Source organism: Ixodes scapularis, unplaced genomic scaffold, assembly GCF_016920785.2.
Source record: "Ixodes scapularis isolate PalLabHiFi unplaced genomic scaffold, ASM1692078v2 PGA_scaffold1__304_contigs__length_218370807, whole genome shotgun sequence".
In the NCBI taxonomy this organism is placed as follows: Eukaryota; Metazoa; Arthropoda; class Arachnida; order Ixodida; family Ixodidae; genus Ixodes; species Ixodes scapularis.
Genome location: NW_024609846.1, coordinates 214,576,681 through 214,591,089, shown reverse-complemented (window position 1 = coordinate 214,591,089; position 14,409 = coordinate 214,576,681).

Below are 14,409 nucleotides of genomic sequence, written 5' to 3'. Positions count from 1 at the left end.
TCTTTTGGGTCCCTCGGTTTCCGGCTCATTACGCACCACCGAGTCATTGACGTGCTCGTCGCGGCAGTGGCGGTGGTCCGGTACACACTCACCTCGCCACTCACCTCACCGACCTCACGACCTCACTATATATGGTGCTTCGAGCTCGGTCGGTTCCGTCCGTGCACCGTGGCGTGTGCTACTTTTGTTGAGTGTTTCGGTAGATTGTGTGTTGTCATTGTGCTTGTTTTAGCACCGTGTACTTGGCTGATGAGTGAGCGTCCTTGGTGAGCGTGCGATAATCGTGGATTGTCGACCGCTTCAGGTAACGTAACGTCTACGGGCGCGCGCGCCCGACTGCGTTGCGAAACGTCGGCGAAGCTTTCGCCGAGATAGTTGCACAGAAGCCGTCCCGCCAGCTCCCGTATTTGCCGTGGTCCCGTGGTCCCGTCGTTACCCCAGTCGGATCGCTCGGGATGTGTTGTGTGTTCGTCTGCCTGCCGTTGGGGCGTGTGTCATGTAGTGTATCCGCTGGTCAGTTGGTTGAATGTGGTTGTGTTGGTGTACATTTTGCCAATGTCGTTCTGTTTATTCTGTTCGCTCGATTGAGTGAGTCGGCTCGTCGACGTGGACCTGTCTCGGATCCGAGAAAGTGCGTAGGCCTTACGATACGGCCGCGCTTGGTCTAGTTCGACGGGACGGACGTCGGCTTCCCGTTTTATCCGTGAGTTCAGACGCAAAAGTCTAGTGATTAGTTTTGTGCACAGGACATATTAGCAGCGGGTCGCTGCGGCCTGCGGCACCATCTGCTTCTTTTTCGTTGATGTTACTTTCGTCACGAAATAAATGTTTTTCTACGCAAGTAATCGCTCTTTGCTCGATTTTGAACGTGCCACAGCGCTGAGATACAGACTGCCGCGAATAGACGCGGACAGACAATTCCTTTCGCAACGTAGCGCGGCCTGGCGAAGTGGACGACGAACACCGTCCGTTTCACGTCGTCGGACGTTACGTTTGTACTTACCTGTACTGTTTTCTGCGCGCGATTATGCTGTAAACGTGAGTGACGTCGCACAGAGGCTCATGAGGGGTGGAGAAATTTGTAATAATTAACGCGAAGTAATAAAAGCAATCGTTGATAAGGAAAACAAAACATACCCATGAAAAACAAATTTATACAAAATATAGAAACTTTTTCGGATATCCCGACGTTGAGATCAAAATGTTTTCGAGATTACAAAAGACGTCTTGTAGATGTCTTCTGGACGTCTATAAAAATATGTCTTCCAGACAGCTTGACAAGGTGTCTTGTAGACGTCTAGGTAAAGACGTCTTATAGACGTCTAGAAAAGTTATCTTGTAGACATCTTGCGTAGCCCAAGACGTCTTGAGCTCATTTTAGACCTTTCAAGACGTCTACAAGACGTTCTGTGTTCACTGGGATGCTTTCCGGATTTCGACACTCTGTTGATAGAAACTGTAGTTTTCCGTCATTTCTGGAATAGTTCTTTTAAAGTACCTTATGCCCCAGCCCGTTGCCTAAGGCCAAAAAAAACGTTACTGTATACCTCGGTGCAGCACAAGATATGGCGAACGCATGCGGCGTTACTATGTTCCCTCGTATTTTAACAAGCTTCCTATGAGTATTTTTTGTGCTAGTACAAAATACAAACTGAAAAAAACGCTCAGAAATAGAATTGTATAAAGATTTCTTTTCTGTCTGTGTCATAACTTGATTTATCTATGTGGGGTTTTTGTGTTTTACTGTCATTGCTTTATTTTGTCACTGTCTGCCAGGCACTACCTTTCAAGCCCGATGAGGCTTCGGTAGGCCGGAATCTGTACATGCTATTTTTTCATTCAATAAAAGTATTATTATTATTATTATTATTATTATACTACTGACACTAAAAACAAAGCGTCAAAATAGACTAAATACGCGCGAAGATAATGTTGCGGTTGCCATTTTCGCAGGGCACCGCGTCCCAGTGTCCTGCGAAAATGGCGATAGCGGGAGTGTATGCATGCGCAGAAGCTCACTGGAAAAAGGTCCTTATTTCCGCTTGAAACATAGTTCCGCTCTTATAACGTATCCACACAGTTACCACCCTGTTTTCATTTGCCTTGTGTCTTCTTTTATATTTTGCTTCCCCAAGTTTTGTCACGTTAGTCAACTGTACCACAATTTCGCTTTTGGGCTGCAAGCGCGAGCACTTCGCTCAAGGACACACTTCGGCTGCATAAACTCTCGCTCAGCAGAGGAATGGTCAAAGATAAAGAGCTTGAGATTTTTTCCCTCAAAAAATCGCCATTCGAGTACAAGTATTTTTTAGACTGCTGCTATCAAGAATCCCCTAGAAACAAAGCACTGTCACATGAAGAGATTTCCTCCTTTTTTAAAGAAATCTAGAGCTTGAATAATTCCCGAGTGAATTGGTGAACACACACAGCAGTGTGCTTGCTCTCGTAAGACCGGTGCCCATTTAATTCTTGTTATCACATCAGGAAAGGGCCCAAATTAGTCCTATACACAAAGCAAAACTGAAGATGTCAGTACCTACACTGGGAGTTAAAAAAAAAGAGAGAGAGAGAGAGAGCATGACCTTTAAAATCCCCCTTCGCCCCCCCCCCCCCCCCCCCCCCCCCCCCCCCCCTTTAGGTTGGCCCTCGACCTTTCGAGGGATGGGCTATCTGGCCCCCGCACTCAGATAAGTTTGAGGCCCCCTGATAGGCTATAGTTCGTACTTAGAATCCTTTTGAATGAAATACCATTTCCAGGGTCTTGAAACCGCGAGATCGCGTGAGTTCGTCCGTAAGCTGCTCGATGGCACGCCCGCTGATTGGTTGGAACCCGGAGGAGGAGGAGGACACAGGTGGAGAGGGAAGGGGCGCCGTGATTGGCGAAACACGTTTCGACGGGCCAAGGGACGCCAGCGCGAACCACCTGCGCGCATCGAGAGCAGGCGCTGCACTGGCGTGATCTGGACGAGGTCACGTAAGCACGTAATGGCTGCGCGTAGGAGGAGAGCGCTGTGACTGTTTTTTGCCAATGGAATAGGTGTGCACCGCTTTTTCCCGCGTGAGATGAACAGCTGTGGCGCCAGTGTGCAAAGAGCCCCCAACCACTCCTGGTTCTGAACTAGACGGCAGGTTTCGCAGTATTTGCGAAATCAAATACACACGCTATCTTCTGAAAATCACCACTTATGGCACTGTTAGACTTTATTCACTCTTATGATAAAAGAATCATGCGTAAAAAAAATGTGGAAATATACGTGAACCGGAAGCGTGCCGGACCTACCCAATTTATGGCGCCACTGAGCTTGTTGCCAAAAAAAAAAAAAAAGAAAGGGCCAATGGATTGCTTTTGGGTGACGGTTGCCATGTTGACATATGACGAAGTTGGGTTGGGCGACCGGGACTGAAGTAAATAGTTTGAGTATAACTACAAGAAAGGGTACGGCCTGGGAAAAATAAATATTGGTACAAACCCCCTGAATATAAGCGCCTTCCAGTCGTCAAATCAACTAATTTGGTATTTTTACCAAGCTCGGCTACGTCAGGATTCAGCAGAGTTGTCACGTGATGTTATTGTGTTCCTTATGTTTTTTTTTGTTTTTTTGTTTTCATCGTTGAAGGAGCGTTTTTTTGTTCGAGTTCTTATGCCCGAGGCCCACTAAAGCGGCAAACAGAAACAAACGATGGCGACAATCCTCAAACCATAGCCTCCTCTATACTCACAAAGCCTGGCAGTTCCACGATGGAGCCATAGAGTACCCGGTCGCAGATTTCGAGCGCGAGGATCTGGTAGCACAAAGCATTTTTCGGGGAAGCTGATAGTGAGCGCACAGCTTTTGCAGCGGCGAGGATGCGCGAGGAACGCGAGGAGCACGAGCGGACATTCCATCGCTCGGGACAAGTGTGTTTCGGCGTCCCGCCGCAGCGGGGCGCCTCTCATCCGTTGTCTGCCGCTCTACCTTTTCAGTTTCGGCGGCCGCGTATCGTGGCAATCTGCCAGGCTTTGTCAGTATAGAGGAGGCTATGCTCAAACACACGCAGCATGCTCGCGATGGTACCTCTGGCAGGCGTTTTCGTCGTTCGGTGCTCGTGAATTAAGCGCGAGTGGTTGCAAGCCTGCCAAAGATACCCCCGCGTGCATCATACTTGTGTTTGAGTAATTTATTCTGCAAAGACTGTCTAATCGCGAAAGACTCCAATTTGAGCCTTGTCGCTGTCGTTTGTTTCTGTTTGTCGCTCTAGTGGGACTCGGACATCAGCACTGCCTCCGGTGCTTCGCCGCCATTTTAGATTAAGCTATACTTCGTTTCAGCTTAAGTCCAGACACAGTCGACGAGCTTATGGGACCGAAAGCGCAAGTCGCTTGGCCTTTCCTGTTCATGATTGGTGCAGCGATGATAGAGCACGCGCTGAAACACGACGAACACCACGATGGCGCGATTTTGACGCTCTCTGGTTGGTCTCTTCAGCTCGTAGTGTCGACCGCGTCTGAATTAAGGGGAAGCAAAGCATAAACTTCGTAGTTTTGTTTTTCACATAATCGTCCACACTACGTCGGGTTTGGTGTGAGCTACTAAACAAGATTCAGAGGTATAACACTTTGGGCATTTTGGTGCCTAAAACTTGCGCGGTGCCAGTTTCCCTAAGCTGCATCTTCTCAAATTGCTGGAAACGCTTTTTCGTCCCTCAGAAACGGTAAATCTTAAATCTGCTGTCTCAAAGCTTCCCCCGTTTAAACGAGGGAAGTTCGGTATAGGAAATTCTGGGGCTTTCGACAAGACGGATTTCTGTCGAAGATGTACTCGTCAAAGACTCTGGGGCTTTCGAAAATGGTGGATTGCGGCGGGGAATAAATACGACAGTCGCCGCACACAAACGCTCTTGAATGTTTCAGAGGTCACGAAGCAGAAAGGACATTTTTACTCGATTGGCGTAATTGAAGCTAGCTGCACGATTTCGGCGACACAGTGTGCTTCTATCGCCGCCATTCGACGTTTGTGCAGCTTTCAGTGGAGGACATTTGATTTTGAAGCGGCTCTCTATGGCCGCTCTTTCTGTGAAGATTTGGACACCTCTGACGAGGTGCACGCGACCTGCCACGCATCCGGCCACTCTTCTTAAACCCGATTGACTGTCCCACAAAACACACCGTAAACGAGCGACCGCGTTGCGCTCTCTTAACGCAGTTTCCTCACCGCGAGAACACACGCGCCTCAGAGAACACATGGACCTTACCAGGAGTCGTCGTGCATCAACGGGCAGGCGCCCTGGTGTAGCAACGTGGAAGAAACTTCGTTCATTCACGCAAGGCACCACCGTTGGTTGCGTGCTTTCTTTCCCGTCTTCGGTTAAGCGGTCACCAAACAGTTCGTTTCTCCGTTTGCGACGGAGAAAACATCGCTGATCGTTGGTGTTTCTTTGTGCGTTTGGCCCGTCTAGTCGGATTTTCGCCCTTCGTTGTGTTTTCTTACCTTCGTAACGCGTTTGACATTTAATGTTCGCTGGTTGGCTCTAGCCTCGCGCTCGTTCCACCTGTTACATACAAAGGGCGTATACCGACGGATGGGTAAGGCCTCGCTCACGTTGATAACACATCGTAGAAAAGGCAGACATTGCTTCTTCCTCGTATGACGGGCTCCTGTCACAATGGCCACACAAAACCTGTCTTTAGACATGTTCCAATTAGCGTATATAAATGTAGGCTTGGATCATGTCTGCAGACAGTTTTTGCATGCACTCTATGTGAAGGATTGTCGTACGAGGAAGAAACACGCAACAAACAGTGTCTGCAAACCACCTTTTGTATACGGTGTATATTAACAGTGGGATCGCGGCTCGAAGGGCATTGGCCGACACCTCTTGGTTAACAACGACGTAGTGCCGAAACTTCCGCACCGCCTAGGGAAGGTCATCGCCGGACGCTGATTGGCCACGAGTGCCTCGTCAGCGTTCGTGGGGGCTCGCGGCCAATCAGTGAGAGCCCGTGTCTCCCAGCCGAACACCGAAGCAGCACTCCTGGTCAATCAGCGCCATCGCTGGCCTCGGGGAGGTGACGTAGAAAATGCGGCACTGCGCGGCCGGCATTGTGAGCTTGGAGGTGTTGCATCGGAATGTGAGCTTTTCATTTATATATATATATATATATATATATTATTAGGTTATTTGTAACCTAGTAATATATATATACCGGGTGTTCTTGAGAAATCCGAACCCGGCTTTTTGCGTCGCGAAAATAAACTAGATATCGCGGAGAGCTCAAACTCCGTCAAAACTTAGCCCCAGCCGTTCGAGCAAGGTGCCAAAGTGTCAGCTCCAACCGTTATATTAATCAAAAGTTATATGCGATTTTTTGAACATTTTAATGGAAAAATCTGGAATACATGGAGCTCTATGGCGCCAGGAACCGAAAACGGGCGCAAATGGGCCTCATTTTCCAATTAAATATGGAAAAACATCACTTACAACTTTTGAATAAGGTAAGGGTTGGTGCTGGAACCTCTGGCATCTTGCTCCAACGGCTGGGGCTACGTTCTGACGGAGTCTGAGCTCTCCGCGATGTCTAGTTTATTTTTGCGGGGCGAAAAACAGGGTTAGCATTTCTCGCAAACATATACCGTTAATGATTGGTGCCATAAATCTGTGTTTGTGTTCGGGAGGGGGGAAGGGGCGTAGCAGATGACGTCGTTGCTTTAATAAGCTAATAATAAGCACATTTATGGCGTCAATCATTAACGGTACATCACCATGGAGACACGGGCCTGGGAGCGAGAGCTATATGGCGGGCTGAATAAAAATAATATTAAACGCGCGACCAACAAACAACAACAACAACGTCATTTGAGTTATAGGATGCGTGTGGGTGGTGAAGAGTTTCTTGGCGACGACAATCTTCGTTGCCATAGCCCTGATTTCACGTGGCGTCGTAGGCGTCCTTCTACCAGCTACGAAAGAGCTCCATCTTGTGACATTCGTGTTTAGAATAAACTATGAGATGAAGAAGAAGAGGAAAACAATGTGAATCTGAGTGGCGTGAGAAGGCCAGTATGCAATCGATAATTTTATATGATACTTGCAGGAACAAACGCGTAAAGTGTTTCTTTTCTGTTTTTTCTTTTTCTTTTTTAAGGAAAAGGGTGGGGGGCGGGGATGAGTTGGCTCTGAAAACAACGATTCCGGAAGAGCCTACTGAAGGGCGGAGCATGCTTACCGGCAAAAAACAGTGGTCAAACGTACGAAGAAAATATGCGCGGCATCCCATGGCTTTCGGTTGTACAACATTAAACCTCGCTTAGAAACAGTTTGAGAGCAATTAGAATCATATATACAGGTTTGTTTCGTCTTACTCGGAGAGTGATCGAGTCTGAATTTGGGAACCGTGAACACGAGGGAAATAAACCAAGAAAACAACGAAGAAACACGGCATCAAACGTCGTCTTTCAAAGATTGTGCGGAGCAGATACCTCGTCATTGGCGCACATGTCGCTACTTGCGACAAGAAACGGACCGTGCTGACTTCTGAGATCCGGCCAAGCCTCATGAAACGCGCGTCGGATTCTGCTTTCCCTCGACCGCCGTCTTCTGCGTGGAGGCGACTTTTTTTCCGCTCGTGGCAGGCTGCTGCTTTCGTTGCGGCCAGCCAGCTCGTCCCTCGGCTCCACCGAAGCGGCTAAATCCGGTGATGACCGCGATGGTGTGGAACCACGAGTGCGCGAGAGAGATGGAGAGGCCGTCGTTCGGCGTGACACCTCGTAGCTAGCAAGGCCATAGCGCTGGGTTTGTACGTCACCCAGGGTAGGCCGCCAGTGCGGGGCACAGTCCGAGTGGTGCGTCAGCCTTCGGCTGGTATTCGTGTCCAATCAGCGAGAAGCCACCCAAACGCTGACGGCGGCGTGCCCCCTCGTGCCCAATTTGTACACTCTCCCCTTACCCCTTTGGTAGAACGCAGTGCAAAATAAGTAAAAGTCGAAAAGATCGTCTGCTAAAGACGCCGGCCCTCGGCGCCGTATGCTTGTTCGTTGGCGGCAGTTGGCGTCGCGACTGCTTGCGCCATCTCTTGTCTCCCGTGCGAAACGGCGCCGTATTGTTTGAAGACCGGTGGCTTCGCTGCGTTTCCATAGGAGCTAAACCTTTCTCTTTCTTTACTTTTTCCTCAGGTAAGTTCGCTCTTTGCAAATTGTACGAAAAAAATGCACCATCTGTGGGCAATGCTGCACAAAGTCGTAGCGCGATAGGTTAAGAAACCGAATTTTGCGGTCGATTTAAAGAGCCTGGCCGCTCCTTGAATCACCCAATACCGTTTTTTTTTTTTTTTTTTTTTGGGGGGGGGGGGGGGGGTGTGACGTGGATCAGATCACTTTTGCGACCCTATTCATCGCACAAACGCAAACAAAAGAATTTCGATATCGTTGTGGTCTGTGCCAAAGGGCTCACCTATTAAGGAAAAGTTTTACCGTTCAGTATAATTTTGTAACTAATTACTTCTCAGTAATGACAGTTTTAATTATGAACTTTAAATGTGCGATTTTAATTAAAAACTAGATGTAAATGATCAAAAACTACAAAATCCATTCACATGAAAACGATATAAGGCACGCGCAGTATTTTGCGGCCTTCTGAATTTGCCCAATTTGGACGCGTTTCTATAGGTTTCGGTTTCTTATCGGAGTGCATCTCCGCGCCAGCAATCCCGCCCCTCGTGGCCAAAACGTGCATCGTGCATGCGCCGCCGCCACGTATCGGACGTAGAAGAGGCTGCACTCTGTTGCCAGGTAAGAAAAGCGGAACAAGGACAGCGCCGGCGGCTTAAGCCCAGGTGACCTGGCCCTGGTGTTTTTTTCATCTGTTATTATTATTAAAGACATTTTCTAATAAGCTCCTCCCACAAAGCCCTCCATTATTTCCACGCAACAGAGCGAACGCTGCAGAGGTCACTGACAGTCTATTTACGCTCGCCAAGGTTTTTATTTGTACACGACACACGAGACCCCAACTATATCAGAAAAAAGTATTGTGGCTCGAAATTTTTTTTTTTTTTTTTTTTCGCCCTAAAAACCGCTGATCGAGATCTGACCGGTTTGAGTCGCGCTCACTCTCTTCTCCGTGGTCACGTGCCGTTTTCTATGGTTTAGAGACAACCACCAAAGGTAATCAAAGTCGTGGTTCAATGAAGGCACACGCTCAATATTTAATATAGAAAAGAAATATGATACCCTTTTTTTTGTCGCTTCTAAAAAACTGCATATACGTTAACTGAAAAAAAAAAAAAAAGTTGCACAGTTGCGCGATTTCCGCCAACTCTCTCCTCCTCTATATTTCTACTTCCTCCCCAGTCCAGTTTTGGTTTCGATTTCGAGCAGTTGCGTTTTTTGTTTTTCTTTATAAAAAATATATACGTTACGCTGTAGCAAAATATTTATTGGGTAGTCTTCTGGCACCATAATGACCGCCGAACAGAAAAAAAAGAAAAAACAAATTGGGGGGGTGTCAGTGTTTTTTTTAACTCGCAATAGAGTATAGCCTGTTCTACGTGCGATGTGTGGCGGCGCACGTGCGTTGCGCGTTTTGGCCGCGGGGAGCGGTATTGCTGGCACGGAGATGTGCTCCGATAAGAAACCGAAACCTAGAAACGTGTCCAAATTGAGCATTCTTTTCGGAACGCTGTACAATGCTCGCGTGTGCTATATCATTGAAGTGTGGAAGGACTGAGCTGTTTTTGATGATGCCCACCAAGTTTCTAATTAAAACAAAATCATTCAAATTTATAATGAGTATTTAATTACTGAACATTATTTGACTACCCAATTATAGTCAACTCTAATACTTTTCTTTAATGGGCCCTTTGCTTTGGCATAGACCTCTGTAGGCATTTATAGCTCTCAAGTGTGAGCAACGCCTCTAGCCAGCAGAAATCGAATATTTTCCCTTAGGGTTTCGGTTGTGCGCCATTACGATCTCTCACATAGCTCGCGGGCGCCATGGCGGTACAATTTCATCGGTTCATATAGATTTTCAGAAAATAAGGGGGAAAAAGAATAACCGCAAGAAACGCATTTTTATCGGTTTCATAAGACACTGAAACCGCGAGCTACAGATTTCTGCATGTAATTCGTTTAAATATTTTTTCATAGGCCCTGTCACCGCGCGTAGACAGGTGCTGACACTTGGAAACAGCCTGACTCGCGCATAATCAAAAACTGCAACATCACTTTGTGCTCGATACAAGCATTACGTGGCCGCATCTTGAGGACGCGGTCGCGCCACCTGGACGAGAGCAACGGGGCTACGCATATCCTTCATACAAAGCCTGGCAGATCGCCACGAGAAGTGGCCACCGAAATGGAAAAAGTGGCGCGGCAGAACACGGTCAGTCAGTCAACTTTATTGAACCAAATTATTCACGCGTAATGGTTCGGGTGATTAAGGGGGCAGGGGAGGTGGGAGGATTCTTCTCGTCGTCAGCTGCATCCGTAGCCGTTTTTCTGTGGCTTGGGTGTGCTCAATGATCTTTAGTTGAGTCTCGTAGTCTTCAAAGGCTAGGAATGATTCCCAGGCAGGCAAGTCCACGTCCGCCTCGGGGGTGGTTAGAGCCGATGGTAGTGGGTTCCTGGGACACGTCCAGTAGACGTGAGACCAGGTACCCTCTTCCAGGTTACATTCTTCGCATTGTCCGGAGAAAAGATCCGGCCAGGATCTTAGAATTCTTGGGGTAAGCGTGTTTCTGGATTGTAGCCTTCTCCAAGTGTACTTTTGAGCTCTGGAGAGCTTCTTGTTTGGCATACCAAACGACTTCCGTTGATATCTTGATTTCCTGAGAGCTTCCTCGTATGTTAAGGGACCACGGAGAAGACCCGTAGCTGTGATCGCCCTGGGTTGTCCGGAGGCCCTCTCCCCTCGTTGCCCGGTAATTAAGAGCTCGGGCTATGAGGGAGTGGGCCGCCTCATTACCCAGGTGCCCCGAGTGTCCCGGGACCCAGGTCAGTGCGTGTCTTGCCTCCTGGTCTGGAGACGTCTTGCCGGGTAGTTTGGCTGCGGCCGCTCCGACTCTTCCTCTGCACATGTTCAATATGGCGGTCTTCGAGTCCGTGGTGATGGTTGCTATTTTCTGTTACAACCGGTGGGCTTGTATTCTGGCGAGCGCAACGGCCGCTTCTTCAGCTTCGTCGATATTGCTGGCCTTGATCGTGGCCGTTGCATCTTGCTTAGCATTGCGAACCGCAATGACAAAGGTTCCAGGTCGCCCTGGGTACGGTCCTGCATCCGCGTGAAAGATGGGGTCCAGGTTCGCTTGGAATTTATTCAGAGCCTTTGCGCGAGCTCTCCTCCTGCCCTGGTTTCTTTCCGCATTCATATTCTTGGGTAAGGGTGTGCTGTACGTGGTGTTGAGCCATACTCTCGGTACGTCTGCCTTCCCGTCTTCAATTTTTCTTTCTGCTTCACCAATGAGTCTAAGCACTGTCCTGCCTGTTGCAGTCTTGGATAGTCTTGTAATTTGCGCCTCGCGTTGCGCGAGTACCATTTCATCAAAGTTATTGTGGATTCCAAAATTCTCTTACACTCTAAAAAAAGGGGGGTGTAGGCGTTACACCCCTTGTCACATATACGACACCCCAAAACATTAGTTTGATGTACAGCGCACTGACGTTGTACCGACGCTACCAAATTTCACGAGCGGCTTGATAGCCGAGTTGTACAGCTCATTAAAATAGTTAATGTAAGTGTGACTGACTGCAAAAAAAGTTACCGGGGTTTCCTAGGCTCAACTGCAAAACCTGTGTGTTTTTTCCCTCTAGACCTTAATACGTACTTTAGCTGTCTAATATGTCATATCGCACCGTCATCAACCCTCTGGCAAAATTTGGGGCAGTCAGGTAGACGTCAGCGCGCTGTACGTCCAACTGAAGTTTTGGGGTGTCGTATATGTGACAAGGGGTGTAACGCCTACACCCCTTTTTTTTAGAGTGTAGAGAGCCCACGTGCCTGGCGCCCCGCTGCGGCGAGACGCCGAAACACACTTCTAAGGCCCGCTTCAGACAGGGCAACTTTTCCAGCAATTTTGAGGTTGCTGGTGGGTTGTTCCTTAGCTTTCCCTAGATCGACGTGAATTGCTGAGATCGGGTCCGGGTCTAACAAGCGAGCAGCTCGGAGCAATTCGAAGACTGTTGAAGCGGCCGCAGCCAATCAGAGACGCGATATTCTCACGTGACCCCCCTGTAGTGTTGATGATGGCAGCTAAGGACTTAGTTCTGGTTTGAAATGGATCGTTTTTGGAAATAAACAGTTTCAGAAAAATGAACTAGTATTCTCAACGCCGTTCAAAGATATAAGAACGCGTTTTAGCGCGTAGCTGGGCGTCTAAATAGTGTAAGAAAAATCAAATTTAATGATGATGACGGAAATTCGGAGTAATTCGGTTGCTGCGTGTGTACGCGGGCGGCCCGTGTTGCTGGTGTTGCGACGTCAAGTTGCTGGGCGAAATTGCTCTGTCTGAAGCGGGCCTAACGAGCGAACAAGTGCGTTTGGGGTCCTCGCCGCTGCAAAAGCTGTTCGCTGATGTCCAGGTTTCCCGAGAAATGGCTTTTAGCTCGTCTGTGCTACCAGGTCCTCGCGCTCCGAATCTGTGGGCGGGCACTCTATGGCTCCGTCGTCGAACTGCCAAGCTTTGTGAGTATAGAGGAAGCTATGGCCTGTGGCATCAAGCTTTTTTCTGCGCCATGCGTAATTTTCGCAGAAACAATTTCGCAGGCGTTTCCAAAAACACCCAAAATGGCAACTAGGGTACACATGGTATAATATGCCTCTGACGTCATATTAATTAAGTAAAAAAAAAAAATCTTTGAGCTTATTTTTTCAGATCTTGTTTTAAAAGTACATAAGGAATGTACCTTAGGTGTATTATTATCTTTTTTTTTTTTTTTACCGAGTACCGCGCTGTCGTCTTTGAGGTGACGTATAACATTCTGCCCTATGGCCTTGCAGCCCAGGAGGTGTTTTGGCGAGCGACGGGTGCGCCTCTGGGCGGAGCGGCCGGGCTACCGCCGCAGCTCGGTCTGCCCGCGGAGAGGAAGTGGCGGTCGTGAGTCCGTCCAACGGCGCGTGTCGCGCCGAGGGAGACAACAGACACGTCGCCCGTCCGCGATGGCCAACGCCCCAACAGGGACGCGGGACGCAGCTTAGGCCTTGGCGAAAAAACACAATTGCGGGGCGAGCTTTTTCTGGCAACGACGCCGCCACGTCGCTCCGAGGTGACGGGCTTGACGCGCGCGCTTACGCGCCTTTGCCTGTCCTGTCCCGCTTTGCGGGTACCAATTTGCGGACACGAGGAAAAGACGCGAGGCAGGCACACACGCACAGCCGGATACAACCAGACAAATAAATACATAAAGGTATCTCAAACCTAAAATGGTAAGACAGCTCTAAAAGGACGAACGACGCAAGGAAGAGATGTTACACACACAAGGAACCGTACGTGTACATGCATTCCTTGCGTTCATCTTTTTCAGCGCTGTTTTAGCACTTTTTATTATGGCACAACTATACGCGAACCTAATGCCTCGCTCCTAGGTCTTAATTGTACGAATGAAGTTGGGAAGCGTAGTAGTGCACTAAAATTACGACTCGCGGAACAGGTACAATGCTAGCGGTTGCTGTAAGGCGCCCGCGCGATTTTTCCGTCTCTTATCAAGCCCCAACCTTGTAGCTTCCTCCACAAATGGTAACTTTAGTAGAAAAAAAAAAAACAAAAAAAAAAACGCATCTCCACGTGGTGAATGGTGTTGATTGGGGCGAAGCTCTGGTGGTGCTTCTCTCTGTAGACGCTGAGCCGCAGCATGCCGAGCCTTTCGTTCGTTTTCATCCATGCCAGAAAGAGAATGTGCGGTATGGAACGTGGTTATATACGCACTTGAGCATTTGACCGTAGCGTGACATGGTTGAAAACGAACGAAAGGCTCGGCATGCTGCGGCTCACCGTCTACGCAGACAAGCACCACCAGAGCTTCGCCCCAATCAACATCATTCACCACGTGGAGATGCCGTTTCTTTTTTTTTTTGCCCTACACGAGCACGGGAGCACGTACTCACGTGCTCCTGAGCACGAGCTCCCGACGCCGGACATCGGACGGACATACAGACATGTCGAGCCCCTAAGGAGCTTCACCCCTAATACTACGCTTCTCACGCGTTTAAAGTCTTTCTGAAAACGACTGATTTAGTGGTTTTCGATGACGCTGAGCAAGTTTCTAATTGAAACCATATGTCTATTTTTATTAATTAAAAAGTTAATTAACGAATTTTACCTAATTAGCCGACTGATCGTTACGATTAGCCCCCTCTAATATGACCCCCTGGCCATATAACTCACCTAAACAAACCGTATCAGTGCGTCTTTTACGGATTAAAAAAAAAAATGAACAC